Here is a 24,233-nt window from a genome sequence, read left to right as displayed (position 1 = left end):
CCTTAGAAAAAACTAAAAAAGTTAATGCAAAATTGGCCCCTATTGCAACTTCAGGCTACCCAAAATCAAATTTAAAAATGGAAGAATAAACATAAATGTAAAGAAATACTGGTGCATTCCCTCCATCAAACAACCAATTTATAAAAAAAAAGTTCTTTAACTTGATTCCTTAAAAAAAAAGTTCTTCCAAATCCCATGGTATACGCAGCAGGGAATGCAGACAAAGAATAGAGTGATCCTTTTCCTTCAAAATCTAAATAAAAAGTGACCAAGGGATGGGCAAAACCCTGGGAGGAACCTTCCGGACAGTAAGAGGAGGTTGGAGACTCTGTGGCACAAAAGTAAATTGAAAAAATTGGTTTCATGCTAAAACTACCTGATGCATCCATTCAGGTAGAGTAGTTACTCAAAAATCCAATTTCAAGTTGATTTTGCTGCTGCTCGAGTAGAAAATCTACTTGAGAAGCAGACCTCTGAATCTGACTGCTCATGACCGCTTGCATTACAACATGTAGCTGGGAGACTTCCTAGCGACTGGAAATCACGCTAGGAGACTGCAAAAGTCGCTTGCGTTCAGCTGCTTGCTTGCTGGAGCCTTGCGTTGTTCCCATTGTCATTATATTGCTCGAACGAAAGCAAAATTCTGCCATGCATCGATTGGCGGAATTTGGCCAGAACTCTGTGTCAACGAGTAATGTGAAGTGATAAACATTCTGCCAATTCTGCGAATGGAATGACGTTTCCTACCCCCCCAAGCCCACAGATAAAATGGGTCTTAGAAGAGTAAAATGGACCTAACTGCACTTTCTGTATGCAGCATCCTAGGAAGGAGAATTACCAACTCAGAGCCTGACCTAATAGACCGGCCACGTTCAGACGATTAGCGTGATTGACAATATTGAAAGCGGGTGACAGAACTAGGAAAACTAGTGAGGACACATGTCCCAAATTTAACTCCCATGGTAGATCACCTGAGTTCTCTCTCCTTTTCCTCCTGGTTATCACAACGCCACAAAACCCTTGGGAGTACGCGTGCTCTATACATTTTTTTAACATAACATAACAAGGATTAAGTGCAGCTACATGTTTGCTGTTACATGCTTTTAAAACCATTCAGTAACGTAGGCAAAAAACTATTTCATTCATAGGGCTTTGCACAAACCTTCACTTGACCAACCATTCAAATTAAATGGAGTAGCCTCTTAGTCAAAGATAGTGCCTGTATTTCACACTCTTCTGCCTTGCTTCTTTTAGATATAGTGAATTGTTCACCTCAAATGTTTTGGAGTACCCTCCACATTCCCACAACATCACATTTTGAATATCCTTCACAAGTAATGCATGATGGCCCATACACAAACTCTTCCTAAATCTGTTCATAAAGGGCAATCTATAACCTCACACTGTATCAACCATAAAAGACATCTAACACCTCAAACCAACGTTTTATTCAGGAAGCACTGAGATAAACAATGACCCATTTGACTGAAGATGACGACTGTGGCATATACTTTAATAAGCAAATGTTCCTATCATAGATCTGTCGGCTTTACGTCTTGCTTAGGCATAGCTAAACATTTATTGAACCATGACTGGATCACCTAACCATTCCTCACATAAGACACCCATACAGTTCATCATAGACCACACTACAAACCCAAGCTCTACTAGCCATCAGCCATTAACAGCAGACTAGGATCTTGCTGATCCACCTGGAACTGTTCAGGACCTCAACACAAATGCTATGATACACTACATAATAACACCATTTTAGAGAGTCACAAAGAGAAAAACACTCCTGTGGCAATGTGCCCCCACCCTTGTTACTGCCACGGAACACCAGCAGCAGGTCCCATTCACACCAGTGTGTATGGCGATCTCTGCTGTTTCAGTTTGGAACCCACTCAAATGCACTTTAACTGCCACAGTAAAAGAGTGTACATCCTGACATATTCTACTGTATTTGTGTTTTGGGTTCTTTGGTCCTTACTCACATCTTTGAACCACATCCTCAAGTAAAGTAAACAAAAAGGGTTTGAGATGTTTTGCAAATGTTATGTTTTCATGTTTTTTTGTTGTACAATGACAGTGAACCAATATGCCAGTAACAACCTCCCCACCACCAACCATCCCATACCCACACCAGTTGCATGGACATTGTAGTGTTACAACTTACACCTTAGAGTTGTGTCGAAGTTCCCAATTTAACAATAACTTTTGTCCATTGACTGTTCACATTGGTGATTTTACAGTTTCTGAGGTGGAACTAAAGAACTTCGAAACGCTTGCACTAGGAACTAACATTTGACACTACTCTTCAGCTCTTTTCTGGCTTGGGGTCTGTTTTGCCCTCTAATGGTCCAGTCACCATGGGACCAATCTGCTTATCTATTGCCCATGGCACACTTAATGACTGCTATCTTCCTGGGCAACTGCAAAGCTTCCAGCAGATTTTAAACATGATTTCCAGTGCCTGGAGAAGTTAGAAAACCTCTTTGCTACTAAGCCTGGGCTAAAATTCCGTTCCGCTCGCGGAAATTGCCATAATTTGACATTTTCGCGTTCCGCGGAGAGCGTGAAAGTGTCAAAATTTCCGCAATCCGCATCTTACCGGAAATTTTTTGCTTGCTCGCGCTGTAAAAAACTACCTTCTCGTCTTACCTGAATCCTCGCGTTCGCCGACAAGTTTTCCCGATCCGGTCGCGTTCTCCACCAGATGTTGGATTGTTGGTAGCCATTTGTGCTGTCTCGTGACAGTTTGCGCCCGCAGTAACGTCATTCGTCGTGCGATCACGTCTTTCTTCTCGCGATCATGCACCGCGAGACAAGTGAAAACAAGATGGCCGAGCCCGTGAGCAACCGCATGGGTAAGTTGGCGAGCCGCGACCACGCATAAAATACCACGAACGGGCGGGAAAAAAACTTCTGCATCTTTGCGATATTTCTGCGTGTTTGCGGAGATTTTTAACATTTTTGCAATAGTTTGCGAAAGTGAATTTCGCAAATTCCGCCCACCCCTATTTGCTACCACAACTGTTCAAAATCATGGACCACACCAAACCCATACTGGCTGTCTGTAAAAATTCTGACTCTAATTTGTGCAGTTACACTCAGGCATGGCCCGTGCAGGTAAGTGTGGTGGGGTGGGGGGTTGACAGACGACAAAGAGGTAAACTTCAATTTTAAAAAGCGAAAGCCACTTACCTTGCACTCGCCGCATCGCCGAGGTGGTGAGCGCAAGGTAAGTGGTTTTCATTTTTATAAATGTAAGTTTACCTCTTTGTCATCTGTGAACTCCCCCTCCACTCTACCCCCACCCCACCACTCCTACCTGCATGGGCCGTGCCTGGTTAAACTTGTAAGGGCAATTAATTCAGCAACTTGGGCTGAGGTACCTATTTGAAGCCAGGAAGCTTTAACAATATCATTTATAGTGCACACTGCATATGCTGCTCTTAGTGTTACATCGTGACCTCTTCAACATGAGCCGTCTACAAAAAGTACATGGTCAGGCTCAATTAGGGATCTATGCTTCATATCAGGTCTTGGTTTGGTGCACAGATTTGTGACATCTAGACATTCATGTTCGACTTCATAACAGTTAACATCATTTATAGGCAACAAAGTTGAAGGATTGAACACACTGCATCTTTAGAGAACGACATTATTGCAAGATAGGATAGTTTGCTAATTAATAATAGCTCTACTGAATATGGAACCATAGCAGTCAAAGGAAATCCTATCACTATGTTCTCGCTCTTTTCCAGACTAGTGCTTACTGTAGCTACTGCTTTTAGGCAACTGGGAAGACTTGCAGCTATGGGGTCAAGTGCTGTCGAGAAGTATGCAAATTGTTTTTCAGGTGCCACCATGAACCTGTGTCAACACCGAGAGAGCAAACCCATCTCTGCGACTGCACAATAATGTGAATTCTTTTGAATAATCAGACATTCCCAGAGCAGGGACGAAACACAATTTGTCTTTCAACTCTAGGAACACCTTTGAACATTCAATGGGATCGGGTCTGACACATCCTTACATGTCAACCTCATTAAAGGTTTTGCCACTAAGGAAAGGTTTGGTATACACTGCCTGCAGTAGCCAGCCACTCCCAAAAATATTCTGATTTCCTTTTGAGTTTGCAGTGGATTAATCTGCAACAGGGCTTCCACTCTCTCTGGTGGGTTTAGTGAAAGAATTCCGATGTCACAAACATCGATGTTCTAAATATCGAATTAAAAATATCGACTACAAAAATATCGACTCCCATACCTTAACAGGTAAGTACAAAAATATTGACTTTAAAATATCAAGGTAAAAAATATATATGTAAAAAATATTGATTTAAAAATATGTATCAAATAAATAATATATATTAAATATATTAAATATTAATATTCTTTTTAACAAAATGTATTAAATGTAATATGAATTTCAACTAAATTTAACAAATAAACTAAATAAAAAAATATAAACACACAAACATAATATTGTATGCATAAACATATACTTACTTAAAAATAATTTATTAACTATTATCTTTATTTAATTTTTCAACTTTAAAATTATATAAAACTATTATATATGTATATCAATAATTTAAAATAAAAAAATTTCTATAATAAATTAAAACATTAAACTATTAAAAAAATGTAAACTAACATTTTCCAATACAAGGAGTGCAACAGTAGGGAAAGTGCTGGATAGCAGAATAAATACATTATTACAATTAGGAGTCCTAAAATTAGGAGTCCAAACTTTACTACTTCTAAACTGAGAAAAATCCTAACTTTAAGACTTTTGGTATTCACAGAAGGCATTTAGGAGTCCTAAAGTAAGGACTCCTAACTTCTGTAAATACCAAAATGAGTAAGTGCCTTCTGTGAATACCAAAATGAGTAAGTGCCTTCTGTGAATACCAAAATGTTAGTAAGTTTAGGATTTTGTCTTAAGTTAGTTCTGTGAATCAGGCTCAAAAAATGTAAAAATTACCCAAAATAAATGTCAAATAATTAACATTAATTAACAACTATATATTAATTCCTTAAACACAAATTACTTTCCACAATTTATTCCTATGAACACCACAACCCACACATAACATTAATTACATAATTACCATAACTAATTACCAATTAATGAATTAAAATTAATTAACAACCAATTATTATTTAAATAACAATAAATCAATTAACACATTGAACACTATAACATCTTAATGAAACAAATATTACTGAATCAAAAAAAAAAAATCAATAAAAGAAATATAATTAAATTACTTCCCATCCTATTCCCCTATTAACCCACAACCCGGTGCGGAAATAAAAATGCAAGAATAAAATAAGTGTAATATAATTAAATTACTTCCCACCCTATTCCCCTCTAAACCCACGACCCAGCACGGAACTAAAAACACAAAATTAAAAATTTTAAAAATCAATAAATTTAACATAATTAAATTGCTTCCCACCCTATTCCCCAATAAAACCACTACCCGCTACGAGACTATAATCTCAAAATTCAATTTTTTTTTTATAACTACTGAAGATTTAACACATATATTAAAAATACAAACAAATCTTATACAAAAAAATACATCACATACATATAAAATATATACTAAAATACGTAACAATAATAAAAATGATGTTTTTAACAACTATATTTTTCAAACGTTATTTAACACTTAGATATTTAAAAAAATGATATTGCTTACCTTAAGTCGATATTCTTCACCACAATATTCTTGGTGTCGATATTCCTGACCCACGATATTAATGACTCGGTATTTGTGCAACTCAATATTTTGTACTCGATATTCTGTCTCTGTACCCTCTGGTGACACCTTTCTAGCTCCTTTCACAATGATGAGCCCCAGATATTGAACTCCTTTTTGCAGTTATGCAGCTTTCCTGGTAACTCTTTGGGGTCGATTCCGATCTGGGTCGGACAGCTCTCCGAGAGCTGTTTGTAGCCTTACTGTGCGACCGACCCGTACCCGGAGCCAGTCCGTCCTGTTGATGAAGTACGATGCGCATAACTGCCAAAAACCCGACCGACACGTAGGCTGTGACTCAAGCTCCATTCTGTGTCCGAGCCGTAACTCCTAATGCCGAACCGAGTCGCCCGGAAGCAGTATCCATAGAAGTTTCCGCCCTGACAAGTACGATGCGTACAGCATCCGGAAAACAAGCATATCAGCTACGATTCACGCCACAACTCAATCGACGGCTACGAGACGGACCAGCTTGCAACGGGTACGAGACGGAGCAACAAGCAGCGTGTACGAGACATACACATCATGAATCCCATCGCGCAGGTCATAGCAGTACTCTACATCTATGACCGGATCAGGAACAGAGGCGGACGGCGCAGACGGTAAGTCAGACACCTACCACACAAACAAACGGCACATACCTGCAAAATGGCACACACACACACAGGGGATCCACATCCTGGTCACTAACAACTGGCCATCATAGGGGTTGTTTGGCCAGCACCACTACCCCCCTCCCATAGGGCTCATGTTGACCATCACTTCTGCCACCCTCACCCATAGGGCTTATGTTGCCCATCACCCCTGACACCCCACTCATAGGGGACCTGTTGCCCATCACTACTGCCACCTCCACCCATAGGGGACCTGTTCCCATCACTACTGCCACCCCCACCCATAGGGCTTATGTTGGCCATCACCCCTTCCACCCCCACTCATAGGGGACCTGTAGCCCAGCACTACTGCCACCCCCACTCATAGGGCTTATGTTGCCCATCACCCCTGCCAACCCCACTCACAGGGGACCTCTTGCCCATCAATACTGCCATCCCTACTCATAGGGCTTATGTTGCCCATCACCCCTGCCACCCCCACTCATAGTGGACCTGTTGCCCATCACTACTGCCACCCCCACCCATAGGGCTTATGTTGCCCATCACGCCTGCCACCCCCACTCATAGGGGACCTGTTGCCCATCACTACTGCCACCTCCACCCATAGGGGACCTGTTGCCCATCACTACTGCCACCCCCACCCATAGAGCTTATGTTGCCCATCACCCCTGCCACCCCCACTCATAGGGGACCTGTTGCCCAGCACTACTGCCACCCCAACCCTTAGGGGACCTGTTGCCCATCACTACTGCCACCCCCACCCATAGGGCTTATGTTGCCCATCACCCCTGCCACCCCCACTCATAGGGGACCTGTTGCCCATCACTCCTGTCACCCCCATTCATAGGGGACCTGTTGCCCATCACCCCCGCCACCCCCACCCATAGGATGGGTGATGCGCCACACATCCATCATACACCAACATTAGGTATGTCAGCAAAATACATCCATTCCTAACATCATGACAACAGTGTGTAGTCTGTGACAAATGCCCACAACAGTGATTATGACTTTGAACATACAATGTAACTACCATCACATGTGTGACCAAAAACTGAGTGTGGCCTACACAAGGAAAGCATCACTATAGCACTGTGTCAATGTAAAAATAACACCCCCTCACTGTGTAGAACAAAAGTTAAGTGTGTGGTTCCAAACTGCAGCAAATGTTGAGCATTGTGGTAATGGATTCTAAAACCCCCCTCATCACAGTGACCAAAAGGTAAGTGTCATCATGGTCAAAGCTGAAAATGCCAAACAGCATGTATGATTCCCGGCCCCAACACATGAAACACTTTTGGGGAAACTAGTGGCTGTGTCCCATAGTCACAGAGATGTGGTGAGGCTAACAGTGCTGTGAAAACCTATCATACTCTCGGCCATGTGCAGACAAGCACCACCTATGGGGGATGACAATGCATACAGTGTACAATGACACAAAAGCAGAAGTGACCATCACAAAGCATACATACATCTCGAAAATAGACACACAAATCAAAACAACCTGTGTAGACTGTAAGTGTCAGGTCACAAACTCCCATTCCATGCCAGCAATGGGACCTAACAACCAGGATGAATGTGCAGAATTATGTGATATGACTCACAGGGACAGCAGGGTAAATCACAAAAACAACATCCAGACAATGGCCCACAACAGCAATAAGAATGCACTGGTGCAGATACACAAACAGGCAACCTCACACTGCACATATGACACAACATGTGTGTGTGTGTGTGTGTGTGTGTGTCTCAGTATCCCCAGGCAACTACACAACACATGAGGAGGGATGAACCACAGTGACACAGATGTAGACACAGTGCCATACATACCATCATTGGGATCCCCTTAGTTGGCAATCAGGCATTGTGAGATGAGAGGGAGCACAACAGACACATGTGACACAAGCTGGAATGAATACAAACTAACACAGCAAGAGATTGACCCACAACAGCACTACCCCCAGGAACCAGACATTGGGGTGACACAAGCATGCATGACACCTCCACTGTGATGACAAAGGTAGATGTCGTACAAACTGTGAAATCCAGACATGTGTCCTGTGCCACAAACGTACATCACATCTACACAAACACAAATCACTCAGCATGGCCCGTCATCCATGGACAAACGGGAGCTAGGGGCCCATCCATGCAGACATTTACATCAGTCCACCCTCAACACCACACACCCTGAACTGCACCAATGTGCATCTGTGAAGCCCACATGGACAGGTGACATTGCACATGCACCCATGACAAACACAGGAATGTTGGGAGGAACTAAGGTGCACAGACTCATCACACAAGGACAGTTTACAACCCTGGTGAATGACAGGCATACTGCACAGTATGCGTTACATGGCCATGATGTCAAAGCTCACATAACCTTCAGAATACCTGCCACAGTCCCAGGACAATGCAGAAGCCAAGGCGAACCACAAGGCACACATGCTGACACCTGCAAACATTGCAGCCCTGAACCGGACAAGTGGGAGCAGTCACACACACATACACATGTCCCAATCACTGAAAGGTATCACCTAGGGACAACTACATGATATTGCGAACAAACAAGTGCCTTGGGGACCACTGACTGTGTCCCATCTGCGTCTGACAACATCACCACCACTCAGAACTGACAAATCCCAATGATGAAACACCAATTAACAGTAGTGGGTCATGCACCCACACATCTGGTAGCCCATGGCAAAGTTGTGGGATGAACACAGTACCACTCAGCAGGCATAAACAACAGGAACATCAAGGGAACACTGCCTGTGTATGAAAAGGGATGTGGACACACCCACACATGCTCACACAACACACACCATGGGCCCAGGCAATGTGTCACAGAACAACACACTTACTTGAAGGGACTCAACTCCTGTGGAAGCTCAGCTGTGCCAAACATAGTCACAGCACATCTCAGTCATGTCAGCAGAACACTTGGTCAGTCAGCCATAAGTTACCACACAATGAAGGCTCTGGTCACAACAGCCTGGGTACGGGAGTGTCCCTTAAGTCATCTGCACATACTCAACACATATGTCCAGCAAGTTGCACAGAGGACCCAGTTGCTACTACACCAATGATGCCCACACCTGTAGGTCCAGTGGCGATGCGCACAAAGTCTGGGAAATAGACAAATTGGACAATGGGAAACACATCATATGTGCATGTGTGCAAACCACAGATGTGACCATGCAAATGAAATGTTCACAGAGATGTTCACAAATTGTTGATCATGACACACCCAGTTAGCTGCAAAGGATGACATGGATACCGACCAGAATAGGATACATATCTCATGGACTACATGGAGTACCTCACATCAGCACCTCAGTATTCAACATTTGAAATCCAGCATTAGAACTGCAAGGTCATGGTAAACATCATCAACCTAATGTACAGTTAAATCAAATTCACAAGGATGAAGAAAAAACCTTTATTCAGCAGATGGAAATTTAAACGTCCGTTCAAAACAAAGGCCAATTGCCAATCCATTATCAAATGACAAGGAGGGAACTTGAATGACAACTGTCACATGTTGCTTGCCTGCACTACTAAGGACAGGGGACATCCCCTCGGAGGGGCATACATGGGGGTTGCCCAGGCACCACAGGGACAGGATCAGGGTGCAGCAGAAGAATGCAGTGAAGGGGTGGTGGATGCAGGAGAGTCACTGGCAACTGCAGTGGAGCTGACTGAAGTGGTGGGTGCAGCCACAACTGTGGGGCACAAGTAAGATGGGATGGCTGCCGGCACAACTTCAGTGGGCAGGTCAGATGGAGTGGATTGGGTCCCCACTGCAGTGCCCAAGTCAGACGGGGTGGTCGTGGACTCCACTGCACTGCAGTGCCCAACTCCATGGGAGCGGAATGGGGTGCAGGTGAGGTCGGCAGGCTAGAGGGGGGACACGGTCCCCATATCAGGGGCACTAACTGTCTGACCGGGGGTGGAAGAGCAAGTGGTTGGGGGAGGGCCTCAGCATTTTGGGGATGGTGTATCTGTGGGTGGGGGAACCCGGGGCAGGGTGTGGCGGGGGAACCTCTGGAGTGGTGGCCTGGGGGATGGAGGATGGAGACTTTGTCATGGAGCTGCGTGGCGGGGGTAGAGTCTTGCTCTTCCGGCTCCAGGGGGGACTTGCGGGTCGGGGCCTCAGTCTGACTGCACCTGGGGGAGGGTGTCCAGGTTTGAGGGGCACTCCCCTTTGTGTGTGGGGACTTCCTCTTCCCCTTGTAATCTGGATCTGCTGGGTCGGTGGAGAAGAGGCCAAGGTCACAGAGGAAGAGCATCTGTGGAGATGGTGTTGCAGGTGAGGCAAGGGAAGGGGGCTGGGAGAGAGAGGTATCTGAGGACTGCGGAGTGGTTGTGGATGACTGTGTGTGTGTCTGCAAACCCTGCCCTGTGAGTGTGGCATCAGTCCCCTGTGCTTGCTTGTGTGCACGTCTAGACCTTGGTTTGTGTGTTTGTGTGCTGCCCGTGTCTGTGACTTTGTGAGAATGTGCAGGTGTGTGTGTGCTTGGCACAGGTAGGGTGCTGTGAATCGTGGTGGTGCAAGGGTAGGAGGGGTGTGGGACTGTTGGAGGAGGGACACTGCTGCCGTCAGGGAGGAGGCCATGGACTGATTGGTCCTCTGTAGGGCAGACATGCCCAATGAAATGCCCTCCATGAACGACACCAGTTGCATCAACAGACTGGTGTGTGCATGGAGGACAATCAGCATTGATGTCTGCCCTACATGGATCTATCTAAGTAATTCCACCGACTCCTCACTAAGGGCGGCAGGGGACCCAGGAGCAGGGGGTGCGGTGCCTGGCACAAAGGAGACATGCTCTCGAACACGGGAGCCTCCACAGACCTCTGGGATGGGAGCCGATGGGAGGGTGGTGATGGTGGTTGTGGGGGCAGTGGCGGGGACAGCCTCACTAGCTTGTGTTTGGTGGCTGCTGACACCCGCCTCCACAAGGGAATCCTCCTCTGAGCTGCTGTGGCCCTCAGCTGGGGTGGATGTTGCTGAGGACTCCTCTGTGTGGCTCTACTGCAAACAACATATCCAGGACCCAGAAGACACCACATCATGCAAATCAGAAATGTGAGTCTCTGCGAACACAACTCCCTGTATATTAGCACATCACAGTCTGCATGTAACACAGCTGCCTGAAGTGAACAGTTGCATACACCATTGTGCGCTGTCAAATGATCACACACTTATATGTCACACAGGTCTTGTCTCTCACAATCACATCTCAGATGTCCTGCGGACCCTCAAACTCATGAACACCCTAGTTGTACATAACAGGAAGCCACACCATAATGACACAGAGGCAGACACCTGAAGGCACATGTCACTAAGCACAACCTGTAAGTTGATACACAGGAGTGGGATTACAGAGTGTTTCTATATACCCTTGAGTACTGCACTGCACTGCACTTTAGCTGCAGAACACATGTTTATTACATATACCTACACACTTTTGGGGATGAAAGTACTCAGTGTGAATGCTTGCCACTGGTGTACACACTGCTAGTACTGCTAGTCAGACAACATGCATAATTAGGAAGGCAGTGGACTGCACACTCACCTGATCCCCTGGTTTCCCATACAGCTTGCTGTACTGTGGAAGGAGCCCGTCCAGCAGGGCCTGGTTCTCCTCCTCAGTGAAGGCTGGGGCCCACTCCAGAGTACGTGCCATACCAGGAGCCAGAGGATGCAGGACAGCAGCAGTGGTAGCAGGGATGTGGTCCAGTGGCATGTAGTGCAGGCAAGTGAGCTCCCTGGGGTCCATCCAGCCTTATATCTGTGCTGCACAGGCAGACCCATTGCCATGTGTCCCCAGTTATAGGTCCAACACAGTTGCATTCTATGAATCTGGCCAATCCATGGAAATGTACGACTCGTACATGTCTTCGGCATCGTTCAAATCTTCACCTTCATAAAACCCTAGGAATTGCAACATTGTTGTAGGTATCCAACTGAATTTCCAGCGCACAACTCGTACAAGTTTTGAATCCGCATCCGTCTCCATGACAGTCCAGAGCTGATGGGTGCGCCCGGCTCGGTCAACTGACTGTACAACGCGTATTTTGAAAATACATATGCACCCGTCTCCATAAGATTCAATGGACAAGGCGTATGTCTGTATCGGAACATGCCTGCCCGACGCGCAAGCATGATAGTCACCCGCGACGGAGCTCATTGCAGTCAATGGCAAAGTGTACGTACGGCTCGGTCATGAACCGTGCAATGCATACGCATTGTCACCCGCGTCAGAGCTCATTGCAGTCAATGGCAAAGCGTACGCATGGCTCAGTCATGAACCGTGCAATGCGTACGCATTGTCACCCACGTCGGAGCTCATTGTAGTCAATGGCAAAGCGTACGCACGGCTCGGTCATGAACCGTGCAATGCGTACGCACTGTCACCCATGTCAAAGCTCATTGGTGTGACTATTTGACGGTTTCAACACACAATTACTTGCCAGGGACACATGTGCACACCTACCACACTACAGCATTGGCCACACAGTGTCCCATGGCATGTAAGGCTGCATTCCCTGTGTGTTGGGGGGGCAACATTTGGTTTGTTGTGTGGCACTTTTGTTCAGCCACTCCCAGGCTGTGCACGTGTTCATGGGGGCAGAATCCTTTGTGTGTTGTGCACATTACCACTGTGATGTGCAACTGTACAGTAATGGGCAAGAGTCATGGACACAGTTGCAGGTTGGATATGTTTAGGACATGTCACATACACCCTGAGTCCTGGGGGTGATGGCATGTATGTCACAGTGAGACCTGTAGACACAATTCTGATGTGCACCCACAGTCTGTGTGCATGTTGTGTCTCAGATGTGGATGATCAAATGTGCCCAATGGGAGACAGTCTCCACTTCCATGTGGTATGTGCAGCAACATTGATGGTGTGTGTGTGTCTAAGTGACGTACATGTAGGGCCTGCAGAGACAACAGTGGCCACTACCTGTGGGACTCACGCTTGCCTTGTGGCGTGTACGTGATACGCCATGTCATGCCAGTGTCGATGTGGCAATACAGGGACCCTGGGTATCTGCATGGCAAAGATCTGTGATGCCTGGGAGACATCAGGCCTCACTTGTCACTGTGGTGTGTGTTTGTAACGTCAGAGCAGTACATAGGTAGGGTGACACAGCCCAATGATTGGCCATTGCACTACATGGGGCTTATGTGGACATGTGGAATTGAGAAGTGAGGTGATGGGCATGTAGGTGACATATGTGTCCATGCCCAACAGCACACACCTCAGTACATTGTGTAATGTCATGATGTATCATGTGATATTGAGCCTGGTCATGGCCACATGGGTGGATGAACCGGCAATCTTCCTTTGTTCATCTCTGTTCTGCAGGTCACCAGCTGTCCATCGACCGTTCCCAGACCTTGAAACCATGCAGGAACGCGACTGCATCTGATGGTCCTGCTTCACCAGGACACTGATTGAGGAGTTGGCGGAGCAGTTGGCGCCACATCTGCTACCTGACCAGACATACCCTACAGCACTGACCCCAGAGGTGAAGGTGATGGCAGCCCTGCACTTCTTTGCTACTTGTACCTTCCAGTACACTGTGGCTACAGCAGGTGGGATGTCGCAAACTATGTTTAGTCGTGTGCTACGCGATGTCTTGGAGGGGATGTTGCATTTTCTTGACCTGTACATCAAGTTCCCTAGCCCAGCTGAACTCCCTGAAATAAAGGATGCCTTTTATACACTGGGGAGGATGCCGAACGTCATTGGATCTATTGATGGTACACATGTGGCCCTGATACCACCACAGGCACATGAGCAGGCATACCGGAACAGGAAACATTTCCACTCAATCAATGCTCTGGTGGTATGTCTTGCAGACATGTCGATCACACATGTGTGTGCACGGTTCCCCGGTTCTGCGCACAATGCCTACATAATGAGGAGTAGTCGCATTGCAACGCTGATGTCACAGATGCCAGATCAGCGTGCCTGGCTTGACGGTGAGAACTGACTGTTTACCAGTGTGTGTGTTTGGCAATGTTGTATTCCGCACTCCTACAAAACTCAGCTAATTGTTCAATCTTTGTGTGTAGGTGACTCTGGATACCCCAACATGCCGTGGTTGCTGACACCCCTCAGGAACCTTGTGACACCAGCTGAGACACGCTACAATGAGGCACACGGTCGGAGCAGGAGGGTGATTGAGCGGACATTTGGCCTCCTGAAAAGCCGCTTTCACTGCCTGGACAAGACCAGAGGGGCCCTCCCATATGAGCCTGCAAAGGTGTGCAAAATTATGCTTGTATGCTGCATGCTACACAACATGGCAGTGCGGAAGAAGGTGCCTCTCATCCAGTATGATGATGACCATCCTCCGCCACCTGTGGAGGATCCCAGCCTGGGCCACGATGTCAGTGATGATGAAGATGAGGGTGACGTCGGCACTCAGCTCATCAACAACTTCTTCACCTGAATGTGAGTTTACAGGGTTGTTATGTCAATGTATGGAGTTAGCCTGAAATGCGTTGTGGCTGCTGGGTTGCTTTCTGAGTATGTCTGTGTGCCACTTGACTGGATGCATGCCGTGATGTGTCCATTCAGGTGGTCTGTACTCCACAATAGGGTAGTACTGCTAACTAAGCCTGGGCAGAGCACTACGCTACGCTCGCGTAGTTTGCGAAGTTCGCGCTACTTCGCACTACGCGAACTGCACGTAGCACAGTGCGAACACGCGTAGCGTAGTGTTGCGTAGTGCTGCGGTCATTTTTTGCTTGGTCGCGGTCCTCAACGTCAAGTTGGCGACCGCGAGCAAGCAAAATGACATCCCGGCGAGACTTTTTCCTTGTTCGCGATCAGCAACATCGAGTTGGCGATCGCGAGCATGGAAAATAAACCTCCCGGCGAGATTCCCAACGCGAGGAGGTCAGGTTTCTCATTGCGAGTGGTCGCGTATGCTCGTGACTGCTCGCGATGAGAAACTAACAGTTCGCGTTGAGAAAGCTGCCACTCGAGTAAAAATCTACTCGAGCAGCAGAAAACTACAGCTCACACTGTGCAAGATGCCATTTTCAATGATTGCACAGTGCCGGTTGCTTGTCCGCACTGTGCAAACATTGAAAACGACATCTGGCACAGTGCGAACAAGGTACTACGCAGTTCGCGAAGTGCTACGCGTAGCTCGCGTAGTGCGAACTGCACTTTTCGTAGCTTCGCGAAGTGCTACTTCGCGAACTACGCCCAGGGTTACTGCTAACTTGTTTCTGTGTAGGTTTCTTGTGACATGTTTTGTGCATGCGTATTGCATTTCTCTCCTGTTCTGCTGTGCTTTTGACTGTGTCTTGTGCCTGTCCTTCCCAGGGTCCTTTACCTGTTGTTTCGTCAACACTGACCCCCAACACCCAGAATCCAACCCCAGTGTGGGAATAGTCAATTGCCATCAAGTGATGTGCCACACACCCCTGGACTTCAATTCTCAGACACTCTGTTACCGTGTGTCCACCGTAACGTACAATTGCCTTGCAACTGTTTTAGAATAAATATGTTGCTGATGTGTAATGACTCTGTGCTATGCTTTGTTAGGTGCGTTGTCTGTCTTCCAACATCTGAGTGACATTTGCTTACCTCACCTGTGGACTTGTAATCACTGACTGTGGATAGTTGTTGTGTCTGTGCATACCTATGTGTTTCAGGTCAACATCATTGTGTGGGATTAGTAACATGGCCATGGTGAGTATGTGTTGTGTTGCAATAGTGATGTGTCTCCCTCACACGTGTCACATCACCATGACTCACCTAACGGTGGTCACATTGTTGTAGGATTTGGCATGAACTGTGTTGTTTAGCAGATCGACATCTCCATGACACATGACAAGTTGAAATCACAACAGAGGCAAGTATGGTGTACTGGTGAGTTTATTTTCGAACATGTGTGAGGAAAGTGCACAAGATGGTGGGTGCTGTACATTGGGTTTTGAATCCAAAGTTCACATTAGAGTTGGAAGTGTTGGTAGATGAAATGTCCAGAGTAAAGTCCACAGTCATCTGCTACATTGGACCAACATGAACCCTCCATGTCATGTGGGCGAGTTGTGTGCGATTGGACAAGGTGAATAGGTTGCGCACAAAGACCATTGTCCAGAACAGGTTTAGAGGCCCTGGGGGATGTGCTGGGTCATCTGCCTCTCACATGTCCTTCTTCGGATGACCCCTCTTCTTCTTGGGGGGATCCTCAGGTGTAGGCTTCTGAGGTGCAGGGGACTCTCCAGCAGAGTCCTCCTCCCTCCCTGTGGCACTGGCAGATGGTGTGGCAACAGATACTGTGGCCACACAGGGAGGTGTGCACATGTTTGTGCAGATCTGGTGGAGGCATTGGAGTATGTCCCGATGCACCGCAGTAAGGGCATCCCACTTTGCCTCCATACGGGCATGGTGGGCAGACTTCTCCTGTTGTATGTCCTTGAGGATCCCCACTACCTGGCCAAATCTTCCGATGCTATCCTGGTACGCATCTATGATGTGTGCTAGTTGGGGGTCATCATGCAGTCCATACCCCTCTGCAAGGCGCGCCCTCTGCCTCCCATCCCTCCCAGCACCCCTATCCACACGGTCAGGACCAGCGGCGGCAAGCACAGGTGACACTGGGACCCCTTGGGTGGTGTTGCTGGTGGTGTTGGCTGTAGCTTCCGTGGGGTCCTGTGTCCCTGTGCTGTGGGTGTTCCGTGGGCTTGGTCTGACCGTGTTGGTGGGGGTGCCCTGTCGGTTTTCCGATGCTGGAGGCGTGGGTACAGGGGGTGCAGCTGTTGATGCTGCTGGTGCTGCATGATGACTCACACCAGAGGTGCCAGGTTGTTCGTCGTCATCCGAAGCGGACAGAGACAGAGTCAAACCAAAGAGCTCAGTGTCCACCAGAGTCTGGGACTGGGAATCCTCTTCATTTGGTGCTGTGTCCCCAGCACCACCTGTCTTTGGAAGAGACACACAATGTAAGTTATGTTTCTACCGGCATCAATGGTTCACAAACATGACATTTTCTTCTGTACAAATGGATGCCTGCCTCTACACTGCTTTTTTCCGTCTTGTCACGGACAGAGATTGATATTGTTGTTGCACATTGCCCAGCCATAAAGAAACATTTCAATGTGCATGTCGAAGTGTGTGCATGCCCAGCTCATGGATTTATTTGTCTGTACATGACCATTACTACTCAAGGGCCATCACGATGCTGACATAGGTGTGTCATCCCTGTGCACATGTGAGATTTAAAAAGGACATACGTGCTATTCCACTGGGGATATGTTGTACTATTTGGGCATGTGTGGTAGCAGAGTTTGCTAGTCTTTGTGTGCCACATTGGTGTATCGGTACGACATGGTCACAGTCCGGTATCGCTGTAATCTCTTTGGAGGGAGTGTTTTCTTCCAGTGTTCCTAGTTCCCATCTCATTTCATACAAGTGATGATGTCACCATTGTTAATGAGTCTGGTGCTGAGTTTTGTACGTGCATCTGTGATTTGACTTGTCAATGTTCTCCATGGTGACATGGATTGGGCAAGGTAGCACTCTGGCTTTTCAATGTTCATTTCAGTGAGGGCCGGTGGTGTGTGTGCTGCAGTTTGGCTGCTGTGAGTAGCATGTCTCCTCCAATGCTGTCCAGGTTTGACCTTGTGTCTACAGTGTCTATATCAGTGAGTGGTGTGTTGTGTGAAGGATGCCTATGTTTCAGCACGATGTAGGAGCAGAATGCAGCTCACAACAGCACCGAGTGTGAATGAGACCATGCTATGGTGTCGGCTATATTGGTGTGTCCATTCCATTCACTGTCAGATGTCCCCTGTCAATGATGTATATGTGAGTTCCTGTATGTTTTGTGCAATGTACCATAAATGGCTCTCCACATTTCTAATCTGCAAGACACATCTCCCCTGCCTGGCCAGGGGGCACCCCTGGACACTGCATCCCCAGACAATTGATTTTGAACATATGATTACAATGGCTGTGTGTGCGACCGGGTTTTGTTTGCCCAGTGCATATGTGTGATAGTCAGCCACATCAGTTCTCAGGCCCAGTGTCAGACATCTTGTCAGTCCCTTCCCACTCCCTCTGAGGCGAGCATGGTTCAGTGTGAGCTTGCTGGGCAATGTGGGTGGGTGGGGATTGTCTGTGACTGCAACTCCCATCATGCCCTTGGCTACGCCCCCCTTCCAAGCATGCCCATACTTCCTCCCTCTTGACTCTGCTTCCCTGTGAGGAGGTGTGACAGCAATGGCAAGATGGCTGACTGTGAAGTCCTTGTGTTTGTTGTTGCCCAGTTCCCAGCATGGCCTTGTGCTACCCACAACAGAGCCCAGTGTCAGACATCTTGACAGTCCCTTCCCACTCCCTGTGAGGCGAGCATGGTTCAGTGTGAGCTTGCTGGGCCATGTGGGGGTGTGGGGATTGTCTGTGACTGCAACTCCCATCATGCTCTTGGCTACACCCCCCCTTCCCAGCATGCCCATTCTTCCTCCCTCTTGACTCTGCTTCCCTGTGAGGGGGTGTGACAGTAATGGCAAGATGGCTGACTGTGCAGTCCTGTTGTTTGTTGTTGCCCAGTTCCCAGCATGGCCTTGTGCTACCCACAACAGAGCCCAGTGTCAGACATCTTGACAGTCCCTTCCCACTCCCTGTGAGGCGAGCATGGTTCAGTGTGAGCTTGCTGGGCCATGTGGGTGGGTGGGGATTGTCTGTGACTGCAACTCCCATCATGCTCTTGGCTACACCCCCTTCCCAGCATGCCCATACTTCCTCCCTCTTGACTCTGCTTCCCTGTAAGGGGGTAATGACAGCAATGGCAAGATGGCTGACTGTGAAGTCCTGGTGTTTGTTGTTGCCCAGTTCCCAGCATGGCCTTGTGCTCCCCACAACCGAGCCCAGTGTCAGACATCTTGTCAGTCCCTTCCCACTCCCTGTGAGGCAAGCATGGTTCAGTGTGAGCTTGCTGGGCCATGTGGGTGGGTGGGGATGGTCTGTGACTGTAACTCCCATCATGCTCTTGGTTACACCCCCTTCCCAGCATGCCCATACTTCCTTCCTCTTGACTCTGCTTCCCTGTGAGGGAGTGTGACAGCAATGGCAAGATGGCTAACTTTGAAATCCTGGTGTTTGTTTGCCTACAAGTCCAAAGAGAGCCCCTGTGCTTCACACAGCAGCACCCAGTACGGGGTATCTTTTGCTGATATTTCACTGAGGTGTGGGTCAATGCATTCTACCCGGTGAGTTGTGTGGAATTTGTGTTGGGGGGGTGTCTCTACATCCTGGTAAGTATGGTCAGAGCTGTCAGTCCTCCTTCCCACCCGGCCAGACATCCCACCATGAAACGTGCTTCCATTGGAGGGCGTGCAAGTTGTCTTTCAGGATGTCAGTCAGTGGTGTCCTGCTTCTGATTTGCACACAACCCCTACCAAGGCCTTGTGCTCCCCACAGCAGGACCCAGTGTCAGCCATCTTGTCAGTCATTTTCCACTCCCTGTGGTGTGGGCATGTTTCAGTGAGTCTTGATGGGCCAATTTGGAGGGGGAGCATTATCTGTGACTACAAACCCCATCATGCTTTTGGATACACTCACTTCACCTGCATCCCCACTATTCCTTCCTGTCAGTCAGCTGCACTGTGAGGTAGTGTGTTTGTGGTGGCAAACTGTCTGGCAGTGTATATTTGGCTTTGTGCCACTGCCTTGCTCTATTTGTTGGTAGGTTTGTACATGTCATGACACAGTTCCAAGTCACTATGAGATGGCAGGTATTGTGTTTGTCTGACTAGCATACACATCTTGGGATGATTATCTGTTGGTTACTATGGCTTTGCTTGCGGTGCATGGTTTCACTGTCCCCTTGCCACACAATATTGAGTATGTTATTTGTGTACTCACCAGGCTCTGGTATGTCCGTTAGACCATGGAGGCTCTCTGGTGGTAGGATCTCCCGCACCTTCTCCTCCCAGTTCCTGAAGTGGACTGGTTTGGCAGGAGGGCCACTGCCGGTGCACTGACTCAAGGCGTGATCTTTCTCGATGAGTTTATTGACCCTCCTGCGCACGTCATACCACCTGTTCTGGATATCGTCCTTTGTGCGCCTTGTTGGTGCTTGTGCGTTCACCTTGTCCACAATCCTCGCCCACATCTTTGTTTTCTGTGACATGGGGGTCCTTTGGACCAATGTACCAAACAAATGTGGCTCTACTCTGATGAACACGTCTACCGGCACTTCTAACTCACTATCTCTGAACTTTGGATTTTTCTTTGGGGGCATGGTGATGGGTGGTGGTGGTGAGTGATGTGTGTGTGAGGGTGCAAGTGAGGGTGTTTTAGTGTTGGTTTAGCTAGCTGTATTTGTGAGTGTTTTGGTGAGGTGCTGATGATGTGTGAGTTGTGTGATAGGTGAGTTGTAAGTGTGTCTGTGGTTGCTGTGTGATGGTGTTTGCTGCTGGCTGTGTCTCCTATTTGCAAAGGATCATGGTAGTGATTGATGTCCTTTATATAGGTGCAGATGTGGGTGTGTCTTTGTCCCATTTTTTTTGTGTGGATATTTATTGGATTTGTCATTTCTTGTTTGGTCCTTTTTTTGCATTTTTTCTTTGGGTTTTCTAGGCATGAAGGAGACGTTCTTCTGACCAAGACGGACGCTGATGTTGGCTCGTGCGGGCTTCTCAACTTCGTTCACGCTGACTATCTTCTGTGTTTCATACGTGTCGGTCGCGGAGATCTCTATTACTTGTGGGCTCGGTTTTCTGTGCGTGTCAGTCATGCGGCTTGGGCTCCGTGCGAGTCGGTCTGGTTTTACACGCATTGCATTGTACTGCGCAGATCGGACAGCGCGGGTACGTGTCGGTTGGGTTCATTCCGGGTTTGTGTCGGTCGGTGAAACTCGTGTCGGTTTTCCGGCCGGATCACTATTTTCCCTACGGCTTGGTCGTACGGCTTATATTTCGTACATTTCAGTTGTAATTCACACGCGTTGCATCATACTGCGCGGGTTGTACGTCGCTGGTCCGTGTCGGTCGGACTCCGGTCCGGGTCCGTGTAGGTCGGTACGTTTTGCGACTGATATCGGAATCGCCCCCTTTATGTCCATTTTCCGGTAGGTGGTTTAACAAAGCAATGGAGGCTTATTTACAATCCTCTTGTGTCTCTGATGCCACAAGCAAATCGTCAATGTATTGGACAAGAGTTGACTTGCTGGACATGTGTAGGGTCTCCAGACTTTTCTTCAGAATCCGGTTGAAAATAGATAGACTTTCTGTATACCCTTGTGGGACACAACACCATTCTAATACCTCCTGTTGAAACATGAAGAAAAAAAGGTATTGACTTTCATCGTGCAATGGCACTGAGAAGAAAGTCTGGCACAGGTCAACGACTGTAAACCATTGTGCAGTACACAGGATCTGAAAGAATACGGTGGGCGGATTCAGTACCACAGGACAATATGTATTAACTATCATATTACTCCTTCTTAAATCCTGCCGTGTTCAATGTTTTTCATTGGATTTCTGTAAACCTATAATTGGACAGTTACATGGGCTCCCTATCATTGCCCTAATTATTCTTTCTCCAGCATATTTTCTATGACTAGAGTTATTCCTGCAATTGCTTCTGATGTCAAATGGTAAGTGGGTGTTCTGGGAAATACTGCATTTGGTTTTACAGTAACTTGACTGATTCTACACCTTTTATTAGTCCGATACCTTTCCCTGTTAAATCCCAGATAACAGGATTCACTGTCTCTTTCAAATCATCAGGTAATTCTTCAATGGTAAACAGAGAAAATACTCCTATTTCATTTCTCTGTTTAGTCAATCTACATCTTCATCCTGAATTTGGAAACCAACACCATCTGGCATCCAGTAAATGGTGCAATTTAACTTGCACAGCTGATCTCTCCCTAACTGATCTACAGGGCTAGAATCACAAACAACAAACTGGTGTTTTTCTTCAAATGGAATTTTTTCACTGGTTCCTTTTCTGAAATAGGAATTCTGAATTGTTCATTTGCAACTCCCAGAACTTGGATTGTTTTCCCCAAGAGAGACAGATCTGGAACTTAGACTGTTCTCTCTGTGGATCTAGTAGCTCCTGCATCAATTAAAAATGACACTGGGTGGCCACATACTTCAGCAACCACTATGGACCACTCTGGTCTACCTCTAAGACTGTGCCAAGTACGCAATCTTCCTCCTCTCCCAGGCACCATTGTTGGAAATTATCAGAACCTGAACCATCAATTTGGAAAAATGGATATTACTGTAATGCATTCAGGTTTGAATTTTGAAATTGTGGCATGGAATTTTGGAAAGAGTTTGTGTTCATTTTTGGCAACTGGTCAGCAGCGGCTCCCACTTCTCCTTGAGCAGTGGAAATAGGAAAAATAAAATGATAACACACTGTTCTTATCATTTTATTTTTCTAAGGCAGTTTTATGGTGCAGGCGGGGCTGGGTTGTCATCACAGCCAGCAGGGATAGGAGTGCTTGGGGCACTTAAGTGTGCATGACGGTGTGGCTGGCCATCTTGGGCCAGCCAAACAGCCATGTGCACTTAGCATGTCCTCCACTGGGCTGTAATGCACAGACTGGGTGAAGACTATGCACAAGCTCCTACTACCTCTGTGAGTGCCGAACCATGGCACTCAGACCAATCACGATGCTGCTGTCATGCTGGTGACAGCAGCATTGTAATTGGCTTAGGGACGCCTATGTGCTTCCTGCTTCTGGTCTGAGAGGAGCAGAAGAGGACAGAGGGGAGGCGGTGGCTGGCAGCCAGGAAAGTGACACTTTGGGGCATATTACCAAGCCCCTATCGCCACCACAACATCACTGTTTGTGACGTTGTGGTGGCGATAGGGTCAGTGCCCTATTACCAAGGCAGCGTTAAACCACATAACGTGGCTAAAAGCCACGTTAAGTGGCTTAACGCTGCCTTGGTAATAGTACCCCTTTCACTCTAAACTTAGTATGAAAGGGGCGTGCAGTAGGTGTTGCGGTGGGCGTTCCACCGCAACAGCCATTCATTTTGATGCTGCCACCTATTATCAAGAGAGGCGATAATAGGTTGCAGCGTCAAACTTAAGACCAGGAAAATCCTGGTCTTAAAGTGAAAAAACGAGGAGAAATGCTTCAATTCTCCTTGTTTTTGCTTTTTCCATCTGTGCTGCCTTGTGCAGCACACATGGAAAAAGGAAAATGCCAAGGTTTGTTTATATACAGGAAGGTGTCCCTTCCTGTACATAAACAAACCTTTTTTTTTAAATGCCATTTTTTAACTTACATGTGTGCTGCATGAAGCAGTACACATGTAAGTTACAAAATGGCATTTTAGGTTTGCTTATGTACAGGAAAAGACACCTTACATAAAAAATCTCCCTGCTCGCAGACACCCTTGCGCTCTGGTGCAAGGATGTCTGCATTGGCGCTAAGTCGTGAGACTTAGTGCCATTGCAGGGGGAATCGCCAGGCTGCACCATATCCTTGGTAATATGGTGCAGCCTGGTGTTTCCGAAGGGGCGATGAGAGGCGTTATGCCAAGGAGGCAACGCCTCTCACCGCCACTTCCTAGATAATATGCCCCTTTAAAAAAAATTCTCACCCTCAACCCCGCACCACCCATACTACTCTGTGGCAGCTGCCACTGCAACTGCTTTAAATCAAAACAAGGGTTTCCTACATTTTGGGAATTCATTTGAACTGGTGGGGTGATCATCATTGGAGTCTGTCCCTGCATAGGCATGTGAATATGGGGTGTTGGTACATTTGGCATTTGAATTCCTTTTGGTATCTGTGCATTGGAGACATTATTGTTAGAATTGTAC

Source organism: Triturus cristatus, chromosome 10 (assembly GCF_964204655.1).
Source record: "Triturus cristatus chromosome 10, aTriCri1.1, whole genome shotgun sequence".
Taxonomy (NCBI): Eukaryota; Metazoa; Chordata; class Amphibia; order Caudata; family Salamandridae; genus Triturus; species Triturus cristatus.
The sequence above is the reverse complement of the archived record's forward strand: the minus strand, read 5'-3'. Positions refer to the sequence as shown.